At 41.5% G+C, this 16,825-nt stretch overlaps 1 protein-coding gene across 6 annotated transcripts in view; it reads left to right on the top strand.

Moving 5' to 3' along the window:
- Positions 1 to 16,825, top strand: part of ADCY2 (adenylate cyclase 2 (brain)) — a 281,136-nt gene that overhangs the window by 163,844 nt on the left and 100,467 nt on the right. Inside the window, exon 1 of one of the 6 annotated variants that reach the window (XM_014548533.1) lies at positions 16,073 to 16,161. The exons of the other annotated variants lie outside the window; for them this stretch is intronic. The gene's annotated coding sequence lies outside the window, so the exon portion shown is untranslated. Of the gene's footprint in view, positions 1 to 16,072; positions 16,162 to 16,825 lie in introns of those variants that run through there. 6 annotated transcript variants of the gene reach the window in all.

Below are 16,825 nucleotides of genomic sequence, written 5' to 3'. Positions count from 1 at the left end.
TTTTAACTGAGAACCTTTGAAAACATCCATGGTTTCGGCATTTGTGGGCCAATGAAATCCCATGTTGGGGAAGCAAATTAAGGGTCCTTATGAAGTGCCTGGAGTGGTGATCATTTATGAGCCACTTTAATATTCTTGATTCTTAAACATTGGTTCCTCTGGAAGACCAGTAGGAACTGCCCATGGGACAGGGCCTGATCCAAAGCTGGTGGAAGGAAGACAGTCAGAGCAGGCCCAAATACCTTGGGTCAGGATTCTGGCAACAGGGAGTTTGACACACCCTAAATGTGGTTTTGCATATCCCAGATCTCTTAGAAAGAGATTTGTGTTCCATGTGATCTTGGAACTCTTTAGTCTAAACTGAGAATTGCAGGGGTCAGGGAGGCATCTGAAGGAACTCAGCAAGTTGGGCTAGAGCAGCAGTTCTCAACCTGTGGGTCGCGACCCCTTTGTCGGTCGAACGACCCTTTCACAGGGGGCGCCTAAGACCATCCTGCTTATCAGATATTTACATTACGATTCATAACAGTAGCAACATTACAGTTATGAAGTAGCAACGAAAATAATTTTATGGTTGGGTCACAACATGAGGAACTGTATTTAAAGGGCCAGAAGGTTGAGAACCACTGGGCTAGAGGGTGATTTCCGAGTGACTCTTTGGAGAGGCCTCTGTCTGGATCTCTGAGGTTTGAAGTAGCCAGTCCATTCCGGTGAGCTCCAGCTGCAAGCTTCCAGGTTTAATGTGCCAAAGCTCTATAAAGTAGAAATGGTTTTTCAAGGTAACACTAGCAGTTTCTGTTTATGGAAACCATCAAAATTGAAGTTATATGACCATTTGAAAAGAATCTTTTCATAAAGCTTCTAATAAAAACATTTAATACCAACAGAATGGGGCAAAAGAGACATAGCCACAAATTGTTCAATCTGAAAAACAGATGAGTTTTATTTTTCCCTCACTGCTGAATTGAAAAGTCATTTTTAAAATTCCACTTCTATTGTAAAGAACAATTTCTGCTCTCCAGTAAGATTTTTACTTTCAGAGGGGGGATAGCAAAGGCTCTCTTTTTAAGCCATTGAGAGGAGACACTCTGAGCCCAGGAGTACTGCCCTCCCATCTGTTCTTCTCTTCCTTTTGCTGCATTGAAATGTACCATGTGATCGCAGCTGTCCCCAGGATGTCCCAGGTGTCTATCTGAATGTCCTCCAAACGAGGTTCCCACATGGTGGCCGATACTTTCTCTCCCACCAGGGTTGACCTCTCACTTTGGAGGCTCAGGGACCTGACCTGTCAGCACCTCAAGCATGTGCTCCACTCCTGTGAGGAATTTCATATGCACTGGGCATCAAAAGCAGAGAACAGATGAATATATCACTACGCCAAGAAATCCCACTGTCACTAAATAAGATACTCATATCTGCAGATCAACTCATGCTCCATGTGGTGGAGGTCCACTTCTAGTTGTTTATTGTGCCTCCGGAGATAATAGTGCATCAGAATGAGCAGATGAGAGGGGTGGCAGTAGTGGCTGGTCACAATGCTCCCTTGCTGCCTCCATCTCCTCTGTAGAAGCCAAGTGGTAGACACTGTGGTCCTGAGCCTGCCTGGCCTCTCCCTGGACGGAGACCATCCCCACTTGCCTCTTTTAATGCCCTCTTCCTTCTGCATCCGGGTTGGTTCTGACAAGACATTCTGCAGTGTATTATTCTTTAAGATGTCTGTTTGGGTTTATTTGTGTTTGATTTGTGGTATAATTTTTAGAGAAAAATATTGTATCACTTTTTCTGGGCTCCAGGAGAGAAAGGAACCACCTCTCCATGTGCTCATGTGCCGCCTACACATTAAAGGCTGCCTGAGAGGATGGCAACTGTGTTTATTTAGTGCCCACATCATGCCAAAAACATTTCATGTTTTTATCAGTAACTTCAATGAAACCATGCAGGGTGGGTGGAAATTTTTTATATTGTTGATGATGAAACTAAAATTCCGAATGCGAAGTCCAGGTTACACAGCAGTGTATAGGGATGAGGATTTTAGCCTGGTTGTCTGGATCTACTTGCCTGGCCATCTCCCCCACATCACAGATCTCAGCGCTGGGGATCACCCCACCCCTCCTGGCTTCTGCCCCATCCTCTCACACTGTGCATCATGTTCGCTAATTCCATTTCCTGGACTTGTCTTCCAGTGTCTCACTTGTACTTTGGAACAGAACCCTAGTAAAACAGCCAGAAGAGTCCATTACTGGGATCTATTTCATGCCCAAGCTCCTCTACCCAGACCTAGAACTCCTGCGGCAGGGTCTGTGTTATAGGCACCTTTCCATCCGCAGTAGCTATGGTGTTTGATGAGATAATCAAGTGTATATCAAGAGATGTATTAGACCAACCAAAGGACTTGTATGCATGCATATAAGCCTAACCAATGGACACAGACACCAGGAGGGTGAGGGCATGAGTGGGGGGGGGGCAATGGGGGGGATAAGTACACATATGTAATACCTTAATCAATAAAGAAAAAAATTTTTAAAAAGAGACGTATGGAAGGAGTAAAATACTAATGCCGGGATAAATAAAAGAACTGTTCAAATAAACTCTCCCAAGTTGTCCAAGGGGAAGAAGTTTAATTCTCAGATTCCTAGGCTTTTGCATTTCCCTAATGAGCAAGAGAGTAAACCCAAATTAAAGTTGGTGTAATGGCAGGGATGCACATGGCTAAGAAAGAAAGGCTTAAGCCCTCTCCATAATAGTTCCACCTTCCAGTTCTAATATGTACAAGATATTTTGGCAAGAACTACATGATCCACTGTCAAACCACCCAGGAATACGAGTCCTAATGAGATCGCAAAGGAGAACCAGTGTTCTTGGTAACTGTTCATCCGCTTCCAAATCTAAAACATACTACTTTTTTCACTACTTCTCACTATTTACTGCAATTCATTAACTTTTCTTAATACTTTTAACAAAATAATATCCTCTTCTAAAATAATAAAATAACTTGCTAAAGTCTTGTTCAGGAGGAGAGAAACCATTCTCTTGATTTAAATGAATACATTCTATACTGATGTGGATAGAGCAATAAAATTATGTCTTTGGTATGGAATAATTTTGTGTTTTACTTTTCACTAACTAAAATTAACTAAATTTTTATTACCTTAAAAAAAACTAAAGTATTCAATTGGTGTAAAGGATATAAAAAGTGAAATCACTGCTTGCTTAACTTCCCTCCCTTCATTGTAAATGAAATATTCTAAGTGTTGACCAGGTAGATATGGGGCAGGTCAGCTACAGATGACATCAGGGATGCAGGATGATATGTTGGTGACTAGTTTGAATTCTCCAGATTGAAAATTCCCTCTTTGCTTGTGCCATTTTCCAATGATTGTGCAACTTCTCTGGAGAAAAAGAAAGGAAAAATCAAATGTATAATATCTCCCTAGTTTCTACACAAATAGTTCTAATGAAAAGTTGATATAAAGAAAATTAAACACTTTTAATAGCATATTGTGTTTTATATTTAAGTTGTCTAAAACCATGGTGCAATAGTTAATTTGGTGTTAGCTTGGCAAGAACATGGTACCCAGATGTGTGGTCAAACACCGGTGTAGATTTTGTTGTGAAGATATTTTTAAGAGATTACCATTTTAATGAGTAGCCTTTCAGTAAAGCAGATAAGCCTCCATAATGTGAGTGAACTTCATGCAATCAGTTGAAGACCTTAAGAGAAAAGACAGATGTTCCCAAGGAAGAGATTGCCTTCAAACTGCAGTTGCAACATAATTTCTTCCCTAGGCCTTCAGTCTCCTGGCCTTCCTTTCAGAATTAGGACTTGACAGCCCCCACATTCATGTGATCCAATTCCTTAAAATAAAGATGATTATGATAGATAGATAGATAGATAGATAGATAGATGATAGATAGATAGAAATGTAGATATAGAGATCTATAAAACTTACAGATCTAGATACACATATCTATTGGTTCTGTTTTCTCTGGAAAAACTTGATTAATGCACACATTTGAAAGTAAACAAAGGTATTTTCTAATTGTAGAAAGAAAAGATATATGACATTGTGTTACAACTGAGAATTTCAGCAGCCAGAGCCCTTCTTATTTTATTCCCCTGGAAGAAGCCAAGTGGTCTGAAATTCTGACCCAAGATGTGAACTGTGATGAGAGGGATGATATTTATCAATGTTCTGTTCAGTCTTTACTAATTCTGGAGAAGCCCAGAATCCATCACATCTCTACTAGTTTTCTAAAACATATTGAAATATACCTGACTCTAACTTCAACCCAGAATTTGGAGGCAGAGTAAAGAGACATCATGGGTCTCTATTTGCTTGTGCCCTTTTTCAATGATTGTGCAAATAGTGTGTCATGATTTTTGTGGAATTACCTGAACTAGTAGTACTTCCTAAAGGGGAAATGACAGAGAATTGGAGGGGATAAACACAGGAAGAGCCAAAGGAATAAAGCATAGCTGAGTCAAACCTAAGCTGTGCAAAAGCACTGCCACCTCCAGGTGATGTGAGCTTGGGTCATTTTCGATAATAACATCCCTAATGCACAGGCTTCCTGTGGGAGTAGACAGTTAACGCACAGTTAATGCACAGTGCCTGGCACATAGAACCCACTCCAGACAGATGAAGTTGTTAGTATTGTTTTGTCATGTACTGAATGTCCTGGTTTTAAATGCATTTAATTCAGAGCCTAGTACATGAAAAACTACATAGTTAACCTAAAAGCAGGCCTTGTACCCTATGAGATGTGTAGGGGAAGGGGAAGAAAGGTCACATGGTACTTGGGAAGCTGTGGGCTTCCATCCCAAAGTAGCAGCTATCTGAATAACAGAGAGCCTCAATTTCCCTTGATTCACATGAAAGATGAAGATCATCCCCCATTCCACCTTTCTTGAGCACTCCTCTTCTTTCTAATCTGTTCTATGTGTACTTTATGTAAGAGGGTGCTATAAACCCAAGTAGATGGGACTAAGCTGATGTCTCAAAATAACATTTATTCTTTCAACATTTATTGAGTACATATTATTGGCAAGACATTTGATAATATTTTTAAAAGAAGTTATATAATCATTGTGTGACAAATTATGCATGTACTGAATGGATTTACTGAAGGCCTATACTATTATACTGTCATTTAACATTATTAGAAAACAAAAGCATGCTTTATATACCAAGAGTATATTTCTCAATGGTATATGAAATGTGTGTACACACCTTCACATTTTCTAAAATGTGCTCCCTCTATCCCATAGAATAACTTCTCTAAGATTGAATCTAGTTCTTTTTGCTTGCTGATGAAATCAGCCCTCATATGATTTTAATTATTAACTATCAAATAAGACAGAGAGATGATCAGCAAAGAAGGAACTTTGCAACCAGAAATGAAGTCATAATTAACACTAATTTTTCAACTATTAACAGCATATCCATTCTTATTTTAAATCCAGTATTGCAGCACCTTGATTTCTAAGTCAAACATTGGAAAACACTTTGATTCATCTGGTTTTTGATAGAATGACATTATTTTAAAATTTGCTATGTGTTAAGAAGTATTGGGGAAAATGGAAGAAAAAGCTAAGGCATTTTATATTTTGTTCTTTATTTTGCATATTTTACTGCTACTTACTGTGGCAATTTCCCAAGCATAGAATGTTGCAGAGCAAAACACAGTAAAAATGCATGTATTCAGTGGCTTTCCCCCTTAATGATCCACTCACGGAAGTTGCTGCTCGAGTGGGCATGGGGTATTCAAGAAGAAAATGGAGGAGGATTTATGTTTAGTATGAATTACACAACTGAAGACTAGTTCTCTCCATCAAAGAGCTGCCTTGAAAACGTCGTATTGTTCACTGTGTGTGCAGTGGAGACATCCGTGACAGCGTGTGAATCAAGCTAATTGTAAGTCTTACTTGGTTATGAAAAAAAGATGACATGTGCGTTCTTCTAAATTAAGTCTTTCTCACACAAATTACTGGTTGCCACTGAAAATCAAGCAACATGCATTATGAATTCTGACTGCTGGAGTATTAGCTATTGAGTGAGGAAATGAGATACTTTGTTTGCAGCTAAACGCAAGTTGACTTTTACTTTATCTAAAAGTAAGTGTTATAGAACGATTGCTTCACCAGCTTCTAGAGCAAGCAGACTGGGATGGTTAGTCCAGGCCCTTCATTCGAGGGTGAGGAAAATGAGGCCCAGAGAGGTCAGAGGTGGCCCGAGGTCTCACTCCAAGTAATGACCAGCTCAGGCTTGAATTTCAACCTTCTGGTTTGTGTGCCGTGGTCTTGCTGGCCCACCATCATTCTGAATCATGATGCCAAACAGCCACCTCCAAGCCACCAGCCACGGAAACCCAGGACGTGGCCAGACCCTTGCACAAGTCAGTACCATCAAGACATGAGGAGGTGGAGGAGCTGGGATTTGCTCCCAGACTTGTGATAATCCAAGCCCATGCTCTGAGCCGCTGCACCCTCCTCCTCAGCTGACAACTCAGTAATAACTTGGAAATTATTATTTTCCAAGAAGATCCATTTGATGGCTTTTATTGTAAAGCCCAGCATGTTAAATAACAGATGAGAGACAGATTCTGGAAATCATAATAACAATGCCCTTTGGAGGAAGGATATGCCCTCTATTGTTCTTACTTTGGTTGTCAGTGACAGTTGCAATGTGTCTGCAGTACCCTTAAGTGTGGTTTTCCATAGAACTTCCTCTATACCAGGAGTCACCCAACTATAGCCCAAGGGCCAAGTCTGGCCCACCATCTGTTTCTGTACAGCCTCCTGAGCTAAGAATGTTGGTTTCTTTTCCCATTGTTAAGTTTAAAAATCAAAAGAGAAATAATATTTCATGAAAATTATATAAAATTAAAGTTTCAGTTGCCACAAATAAAATATTAGCACACAGCCACGCCCATTCATTTGCTCTTCATCTGTGGCTGTTTCCCTAGTAGGATGGCAGAAGTGAGTAGCTGTGACAGAGGTGGTATAGTGCACAAAGCCTGGGCTATTCATTTCCTGGCCCTTTGCAGAAGGAGTTTGCCCAGCCCTGCTAGAGGCTCTGTGTCATGTGCTGGTCCCTCCCAATGGTATAACTCCACTTATTGACTGTGAGGCTACACGACCCTAGAATCCCGCAGCTCCCCAGAGGAAATGGCTCCTTGAAACGGTGAGCCTCAGAGCTGTCCAGCAGCCTCTCCTGGTGCATAGGGACTCGAGAAGGCAACAATGCAGGGGCAGGACAGTTAGAGGAGAGATAGGAGAACATTTAAGGATCCTTGAGGGTATTTGAATAAGTGAGGCACTGGCAATGAAGAAGCGGAGGGGAGAAGTCTGCACAAGGCAGGGCAGGAAAAAGTCAGCTCATGAGTCTGCAGCAGCCTGTGGATTGCCTGCCTCCTTCTCTGCCCTACAAACGAAGATTCTGTTTGGGGTGAACTGTATCCCCACAAATGCATATGTGGAGGCTCTAACCCACAGTAGCTCAGAGTGTGACAATATTAGAGATGCAGCATTTAAAGAGGGATTTAAGTTAGAAGAGATCAGTAAGCTGGGTGCTAATACAATCTGACTGGGATGAATATAAAAGTAGACTAGGACACAGAGAAAAGGCCATGTGAAGAAGACAGGGGAAAGAAGCCATCTATAAGCCAAGGAGAGAGGGCCTGTAGACATTATTTAACCCTTGGCTCCTCCACGCCTGTGGAACCATGAATGCTAGAAGCAGCTCTCGCTTAGTTTGCATCTGATGGAGACAGTCATTTTTGAATCGGAGGCAGGCTTGTTTCTCACTGTGACTAATGGAAGTTGGGAAGTGGGGCTGTGTGAATTCCAGAGCCCACGCCTTATGCGGCCCTGAAGATCCCCTCTCAACTTTTGGGGACTGCTGCCTTGAGATTGCCATTAGGAAGCCAGTCCTGCCTGAAGGAGGATGAATGGCCATGTGGAGGAGACCAGGGTTCAGCCGCCTGCCAGCAGCTACTGCCAAACAGACATGTAACTGGGGCCACATTGGGCCTTCCAGCCAGGCCACCCCCCTCCAGGTGAATGCATTCAGGTGACTGGCCCACAGCAAAACCAGCAAAGGAACCACCCAGCCGATCCACAGAATCATGAGTGTTCTGAACCACTGGGGATGTGTTTTGCAGCAATAAAGTCCTGAAACATTCCTAATCCAAACCAGGCCTGAGCTCAAGTCAGCATGAGCCCAGGAGCTGGTGAGAATAATGTGCTATTTTTCTTAGAAATCATTGCGTCAGATTCAGAGACCAGGTTTTCGTGTGTCAGTTTAGAGCTCTTAAAAATCTTCTTACTATTTGATAAATATTTTTATTGGTATGACAAAGTTGAGAATTCCCAAGCTTATATATGCTGATGTAGTTATTTCAAAGAATAAGTATTTTTAATGCAGTGTGGCCATGGTGTTCACTCCCATACTGATCCCAGTTTCTGCTTCTTGGCAGAAACCGTGCCCTCTTTTCACTTTGGCAGGGCTGCAGCTCATAACTTATTCATTCATTCCCTCTTCACTCCTCCACACCGCATCCTGGGCTGTGCACCTTCCATCAGGCCCAGGGCTCCAGTCGGTGACAGGAGGAGCCTGCACCAACGTGATTTACATGAACACTTGGATTTGTACCTGCAGAATAATGAAGAGGAGAGTGACAGTTCTTCAGCTCTAGAACGATCAGATATCAGAAAACCTTTAAGAAAAAAATACATAAAAGAATGTAAAGGCCCTTTATTCTCTACAATTGCCCTAGAAATCCATGCATGCATGCCTACTTAATGCATATGGTGACAAAATTCAAAGATAACTATTTATATGTCTATAGTACATAGATATCTGTAGATATGGATATTATATATTCCACACATATATAATATATACCTATATTTATTATATATATTCTTTCATCATTTCTTTTAATGGAGAAAATCACAGGGTTTTAAAAGTTACCAATAAAATCATTTTTAAAAGTATTTCATTTCTGCTGCCACACTCAAGGATGTCTTCCCATTTCCGCCTGATACCTAACAGAATGGAAGAAACCTGGAAGTGGAACAGGCAGCAGAAATATACTCAGACACCTCCCAGGCCCCAGGGAGGACACTGGGAGCAAAAAGAAGTTACATGACTTACCCACTGTCCACTCATTGAGTGGCAGAGCAAGGCCAGAATGTTCTACTGGATAATCATTGAAAATCAAGCTTTTAAATGAGCTGCCCAGTGGAAATCTTATTCAAAGTGTAATGAGGCATTAGTCACACATTCAAGTGTTTCTTCCTGTATTCACTGGACAAATGTTTATTGGGTGTCTTTCTTCTCTGTGCCAGGTTCTGTGTTCCGTACCCAGAACATCATGTTGAAGAAGGCACAGCCTGGGCACACTGGCACCTACGACCTTGGGCAGGAAAGGAAACAGCTGGTTTCAGTAGAGTTTGAGGGTGACGGTGGGTGCCAGAACAGCACTCAGGACCTAACCCCATTGGGGTGGGAAGGCCATGCAGGACAGCTGTCAGGAGGAGGTGATGGGGGAGGCAGTATGTGATTAGAAGTTTGAGGAAGAATTGGCGGGACAGCCTTAGGGAAGGAAGGTGAGCATGGGTGGGAACAGTATGATGGAGCCAGTGGTCCAGGTCCAAGGGTAGCAGGCTTTCCAGCGAGCAGGTGAACACAGTGCCCAGCTGGGGCTCCATAGGATTCAGAAGAGCTGGGCCATGGGCTCAGGAGGCGGGCAGCAAAGTAAAGGAGGTAGAGTTCCCAGGAGTAAATTCGAATTTTGTAACATACTGGCAAGCTTCAGATTTGTCAGTAGAAGCAGTCAGCTGGGACTGACCTGATTTGGCTACTTCACCTTTTAGAAAGACCTCTGCTGCAGAAGAGAAAGGGTGAGCAAGCGGGTGGACAGCAGGTAGGAAGTCCGGTAGGAAGCGATCCATCATCAGAGGGTGGCACAGGTGGCCAAGACCCGGATAGTGGCAGTAGGTTGGGAGAAGGTGCAGTTTCCTAGCGTGAGGGACAGGAACTGCTGCTTCATTGGATGGGGGATGGCAAGAGGGAAAGAGCAGTCAAGGATGAGAGCAGGTGGCAGCTGCAGGTCGACTTTTAACTGGATTTAAGTTGGGAGGGAAGGGGCAGCTCTGGGAGGGAAATTGATGGTTTCCTTTTGGAAATGCTGCTTTGCTCGCTCTGCATGGGACAGAGACCACTGCTTGTTTGTTTTTCCAATGTTTACTTTCTTCTTCTTCTTCTATGGTAAGAGGATCTTCTTAGCTGGGCACATGACCAGCATCCTTAGAGGTGAGTATATCCTTGTGACCTCTGGCCAATGGCAGGTGAGCAGAAGTCACAGTGCACTTCTGAGAGATGCCCTAGCTAGTTGTGCTTTTTTATTCTGGAAACTGGGGGCAAGAAAGTGGTTAAATTATGGACCACATGTAGCTGTTCAGTGCATGACCTACCTAAGGATAATTCGTTTAACTTTCACACACACAAGCATGCTTGTGTGCTCTCTGCAAGCCAATCAGAGCTCAGACCACAGAGCCTGCCATTTGCTTCCTCTGAACTTAACATTTTCACAGGTCATAAGAACTTACATGCTCAGAGTAAACAAATGAGTTGGGAAATACACCAAATCAAGGCTCCCTTCTACATTATGTGTATGATTAAACTTGAGTTATCATCATTTGTAACTTGCAATAAAATCTGTTAGAAGGGTTATTTTTTAATTATAGAAGCGCCAAGTCACAACTTATTTATTTCTTTAAGTAGAGGTGCATATGAGATACTGAACAAGAATTATATTTTTTAACTATTTTGATATGGTTCTCTCAAAGCAGACATATTAGTGGAATTTAGATGGGTGAATCCTGGAAGAATATCTACAGTCTGATTACCAAGAAGGTGTTTTCCAAAAGCAGATAAAGCTTTAAAAATACTTAGTGCCAACAATATTAACGCAATCAGGTGTGCAACAAGTTTACAGTCTGGCAACCTGTAGCAGACAGGCACCTTTGTACTTGAGTGTGAGCCATGGTCATCCCATTTGAGTTACTTTTTAAAAAATATATTTTTATTATTTATTTCAGAGAGGAAGGGAGAGGGAGAGAGGGATAGAAACATCAATGATGAAAATCATTGATTGGCTGCCTTCTGCACGCCCCACACTGGGGATTGAGCCTACAACCCCGGGCATATGCCCTGACCAGGAATTGAATCATGACCTGGTTCATAGGTCAACAGTCAACCACTGAGCCACACCAGCTGGGTTCATTTGAGTTACTTTTACTAAAATTCTAGGAATGTGATGGCCCTTGAGCTTTCTGCTGTGCTGATTTTGCTATACAGTTTGCTGCTTGCATCCTCACTTTTTATCTGAGAGAGTTCGGGACATTGCTTGATTAGCGGAATGAGAATGAGTGCTGTTCTGCTGATTCCCTTTCCTCATGTATTATTCTTTCCCTGGAAAGTTGATGTTATGCAGAAATGATGGGTCCCTCTCCCTCTATCAACTACATCGGTGCCCATGGGGACAATTAGTGTTTGAAGGCAGGCACAATATTTGACCAGTGTTACCTGCGAGATTGTGTCTTGGAAGGCTCTGCTCTGGAGGATGGCATCTGGCACTTCAGGTGTCAGGACAGATAAGCAGAGCTTTAAAGTTCACCTCCGCACTGCAGTGTCCTTGGATCACCCCACCCCTGCCCGCCAGCATTCAGCTTCACATTCCCAGCAATGTAAATGCCCACTTCAGGACTCAGTCATGTGCTCAGGAGAGAAATGTCACTGAGTTTCTTTTAGAAATTGCCTCAATTCACCCCTTCTCAGAGAAAGCCTTGTGATATTGCCTGTGATTCGAACTGTGCCCCAGTGGTGCCCTGGGAGCACCCTGTCAGGGGTTTGGACAGGATGGGTGGGAAGAGGCTGAGGTCTGCTGAGAGTGGGAGCTGTGAGACTCGCCCTAAAAGCAGTTTTGCTCTGGGGTTCAAGTGTCCCAATTCAGCACAGTTAGGAAAAAGGATCATTCTCCCTCCCAAAAAAAGTTTAGAAGTTTCAATATGCCATCATCCATCACTATGGACATAATTTATAATTGGACTTGATTAGCGCATTGTTCTCTAAGGTCTCTTAACTGCAGAGTCATCAAAGATGAGTGATAATTTCATTCTTTCACCTTCTATTAATGATTTACTCTCTAAAAGCATCCCTGTCATCTCATTGAGCTTATAAATCAAAGTGAGTGGAAAAAGCCACCAGTGGCTGTGAAGTCCGAAGACACCATTCTATCAGGTCTTAACTCCCTAGTGTCTACCACTTCACTTTACCCTCTCTGAGCCACTCCTATACCTTTTTTTTGCCAAAAATGTTTGAATTTAAATGAAACTATATGTGACCAGGGTTTGTAATATGAGAAAACAATATATGCATGCAGTGAAAGGACTCAATCTTTTGTAAAAGGGAGCAGTGATTAGTTGAAGTTCATATTGGTTTTAACTTGCACAAAGCACTCCAGTTTTCCTAGACTATAAAATAAACAAGCTGACTTTCACTCGCATGCCTACACTGGCCATTAATATGGCACCCCAAATTCTTGGCCATCCTTCTTCATCCTCCTCCCACTCATGGAAGCCACTCTTCAAGAAGATGAACTCGGTCTTCTTTGTCAAGATCCCAATGGTCTCTCCTTACCCACAGTCCTTCTTATAGTCTTGGCATCATGTTCGGATCTGAACACTTGGGTTCTTTCCTCTGTGTCACTAATTGTTTGACTCCAAAAGAGTGAGTTTCCCTGCCCGGTTTCTTAGTGGTTAGAGCATCAGCCTGTGGACTGAAGGGTCCTGGGTTTGATTCTGGTCAAGGGCACCTACCTTGGTTGCAGGCTCGGTCTCTGGCCAGGTTGGGGTGCATGTGGGAGGCAACCAATTGATGTGTCTCTCTCACATTGATGTTTCTCTCTCTCTGTCTCTCTAAGAAATCAATGGAAAAATATTCTCGGTTGGGAATTAACAACAAAAAAAAAAGGAGAGAGAGGTAACATCTAAAAAGGGCCTCTTGTGGTTCCATAAAATGCTTCGAACTTACACAGACATGGAGACCTTCAACTCACCTGGGTCAATGGATGTATTTTTTATACAAACAAACTGGGACTCAAAGGCCAGAATGATTTGGTGGAGGTTTTCTAGATGGTGGCAGAGAATGGGTAGGAACCCACATCTCCCATTTCAGTGCTGCTTCTACCACAAAGTGCTGCTGCTCTCCATCATCCATAAATATGAAGACTTTATCTTTTATAAAAGTCAAAGAAAGATAAAGCAAGACCTTCCAAATAATAAGAGTATTCAGTGCCTTCTGATTGAGTGATGAGGAGCAAGATTTCTAAGGAGGGATCTGAGAGAAACAAACTAAATGTTATAATGGGAAACAGCAACAATAGCAGTTGTCCCTAGAACTTAAGTTTGGGGACATGCTGGTGATGGAGGTTGGTGCCAACGGAGATGCTTCTTCTCTGAGACCTGCAGACATGAAGCTGGCTGCAGCAGGAGATATGAGAAGGCGTTGACATATTTTCATGTTCCTGGCAGGTATTTTCTAAGAGCAGCGTTTTCAGGTTTGATTCCGAATGGACACCTGGTATTTTCATCCTGCAGGACACTATTGAAGGACATCATCTGTTTCCTCAGCACCACGTGTAACCCAGTGGCTGCTCTGGGACCTGGCGTCTGTCCATTCTGATAGCTACTTTCTATTGGAAGGAGGAACATTTATTACAATATGCCTTCTGTTCATTGCGTTGGTTTGATATCCTGATGTATTTGAATTGCATTTAAAATAAGAACTAAATAGAAATTTTGAAGGAGAAAAAAAAGTTTAAATTCTTATGGAAGGAGCATGTCACTGTCATCCTGCCTTTTGTAAAGTGGATTTAAATATTTATTACAGGCATGGTTTATTGAAGGGATAAGATAGAATATGCATTACTGAATCTTAGTTGAAAATTTAAATAGAAGTCTTCTTTGCTTAAATTGGATTTTCCTTTCCACCAAAATAATCACAAAAATAGCATACAAATATAAAGTTATAATATCTGCTGTTTTATATTAAAAACACTTCTGAGCGCAGTGTGTCCTGAACTTGGATCGATAGTACAATGAAAAGTACTAACTCTGTAGCTCTTTTATGAGGCATAATTGAAAAGAACAAATTCTAAGAAAACTATTGCTAATGAATAATAATTACAGGTTTAATAAAGGGATGTGTTGAAATGGAACCTTCAAACCAAGGCCAAGTTATTCATCAGATAACCTTTGAATATGCCAGAATTAGCCGAATTCTCTGTAATTATACAATTTTTTCTAGCAAGAGAAAGAAGTAATGGTATGCATCAATCAGTCTAATGACAACTTGATTTTCCAAAAGTCCCCTTAAGGAAGGCTTCCAATGTACTTGGAGAGGTGATGTAACTAGGCCATATCTGGTATGGAAAGCACTTAGGTTTGTATATTATTTTCAGATAATTTGGCAGCTCACACAGCTAAATTAACAAAAAGCTAAAATATTCATGGGAATATTAACCTTGTCAGATTATGAATTGATCAAAATTTAGCATATGTGCCAAAATATTGGGCTTTTCTTTCGAAGTATAGCACTTTGTAAAAGAAGAAAGACAAAAATAAAAGTGTCTGGATTCACCACATTTGAGTGTAGGCTCCTATTTGAGGCTCACCCCATTGTCCAAGGCTGTGATCACCGAGTTGACACGTGCTGACCCCATCACACAGATTCTGTTCATGAGCTCTATAAGAGGTCTCATGGCCTACCAGTGCACCAGAATCACATGGTAATGGGGAACTTTGGGTTCTTTTATTTCTCTGGTTGGCTGTTACCAAAATCTTTATTCCAGTCTAAATTCACACGGATTCATGAACAGTTTTAGAAACGAAAATCTTAGCCCAGTTTAGTTTATTCAACATATATTTTTCAAGCTAGCTTAAAAAAAACCAGCCAGTCATCCATCTACATTTTGGTGTAAAATATCATAATTTACAGTTGGTCATTAAATGATGCTACAGCCAGGGAGAAGAATTACTATATTCGATTCTTCTTTTTTGTTCATGAAATCTGTCTTTGGGGGTTGGCATATTCTTAATAAAGAATCCAGGAGGAAGAGAGAAGAAATTTCTTTGTTAGGTTTACCCAAAGAAGACCCTAAGAGAAGGCTCAGAGTTTAGACAGTAGGTTGGGAAGTGGTTTCAGGTAGGAGGGTGAGGGAAATCAGCTATTGAAAGGGGCTGCTGGTGGCAACAGGGGCTCAGTGCTACTAGAGACCCTGGGGAAAGTGTGTAACATGCTCAGATCTCCCCAAGGAGGGTGATGGGTGCAGAAGGTGGGGACGGTTCCATCAAATTACTTTCTTATTGGTTGGGACACAGGAAACCAGATTTATAAAGAAACAGGCTGCAAGCGACCTCTAAGGAAGGCAGAGGGATTGTGGGTAGGACACTGGCAACGTTGACTACAAGAAGCATAAGTGGAAATGAAAGTAAATGTTGGGAAAGTCTACTGGTTGCTTTAAATTCAACAGAAGACTGCACTGAATCTTCATGCACACACAGGTTATCATCATAAGATAACAAAGTAGAACTAGGTCAGCTGAGCATTGTGGCCTGGTGCATTTTATTTTCCTTAGCCCTGGGCTCATCTGTCACCCATCAGAAAGAGGACAAAATTGGTTTTAATCTAGTTGAGCTGATTGTTAGACATCTCTGCAAACACATAGAATCCTCTGGGATTTCTAAATAGATAGGCTAGGTCCAGATTCATAATCTGTGTTCTACATGCTAACATTCCTTATCACCGTTTTAGAAGTTAACAAATTTATATTCAGTGTCTATTTGCTTTGATAACGACAGAGATTTGATGGCATCTCAGAGCAACGGAAGAAAGATCAACACTCAGTTATGCCAGTTCATGGAGAACTGAGGTCCCTCTACAGGCACGTACTCTGTCTCCTGTTGACTTTGCATCTAACTTTACCTGGACCAGGCTGGGATGGGCTTTGGTGAGAGTCACCCCATCTCCATCAAGATGCACTCCTGGACTACCCTCTGCTCCTCAGGGGTAGTTCCCAACAGCCACCTAAGTGGTGTGTATAGGAGATGGACCCCTGGCCCTGTAAACCTGGGAGCAAAGCCCAGTTTCCCCAAAGTCCCTACTCTCTCACCACTTTGTTCATAAACACACACACAAAAGAGAGAGAGAAAATGTGGAAGATGGAGACATATTTCATTCAAAAATGTTTATCAACATGGAATACCACAATAAATATTAAATCTACAATACCTGAAGAACATGGTGTTTTCTTCAGTAAATTAACATTTAAAATACTCTAGGATGAATATAAACTTTCAAAGGAAGGTTATATATCACATTTTTCTTGAAGAAAATGGAAAAGTACAACTCTAAATAAAATAAGTACATATTAAAATAAGTGTAATATTGCATGCTATTGTGTACTGAATTTACTGAATTTAGAAACCAAACATACAAGAAAAGCTCATAGCAGCTTTTTGCCTTCCACCAGTAGTTTTTTATAGATGACATTTTACAGAAGCCAATATTCCTGATATTCTGTCTTTATAATAGTTCAAAATCACTAAAGGAGATTGAATGTTCATCATAGAGGAAATGAAATAGTTGAAAATATTTATCTTATTTAGGAAATGTGGAGTATTGGTTGACTTTCTAAAGTGCAATAAAGCTTGTACCTTATCTCTCAATGGGCAAGCCAGCGAAAATGAGTGTTTTCT

This window comes from Myotis brandtii, unplaced genomic scaffold (assembly GCF_000412655.1).
Source record: "Myotis brandtii unplaced genomic scaffold, ASM41265v1 scaffold115, whole genome shotgun sequence".
Taxonomy (NCBI): domain Eukaryota; kingdom Metazoa; phylum Chordata; class Mammalia; order Chiroptera; family Vespertilionidae; genus Myotis; species Myotis brandtii.
Note: the sequence above shows the minus strand (reverse complement) of the source record. Positions and strands in the feature narration are given on the sequence as shown.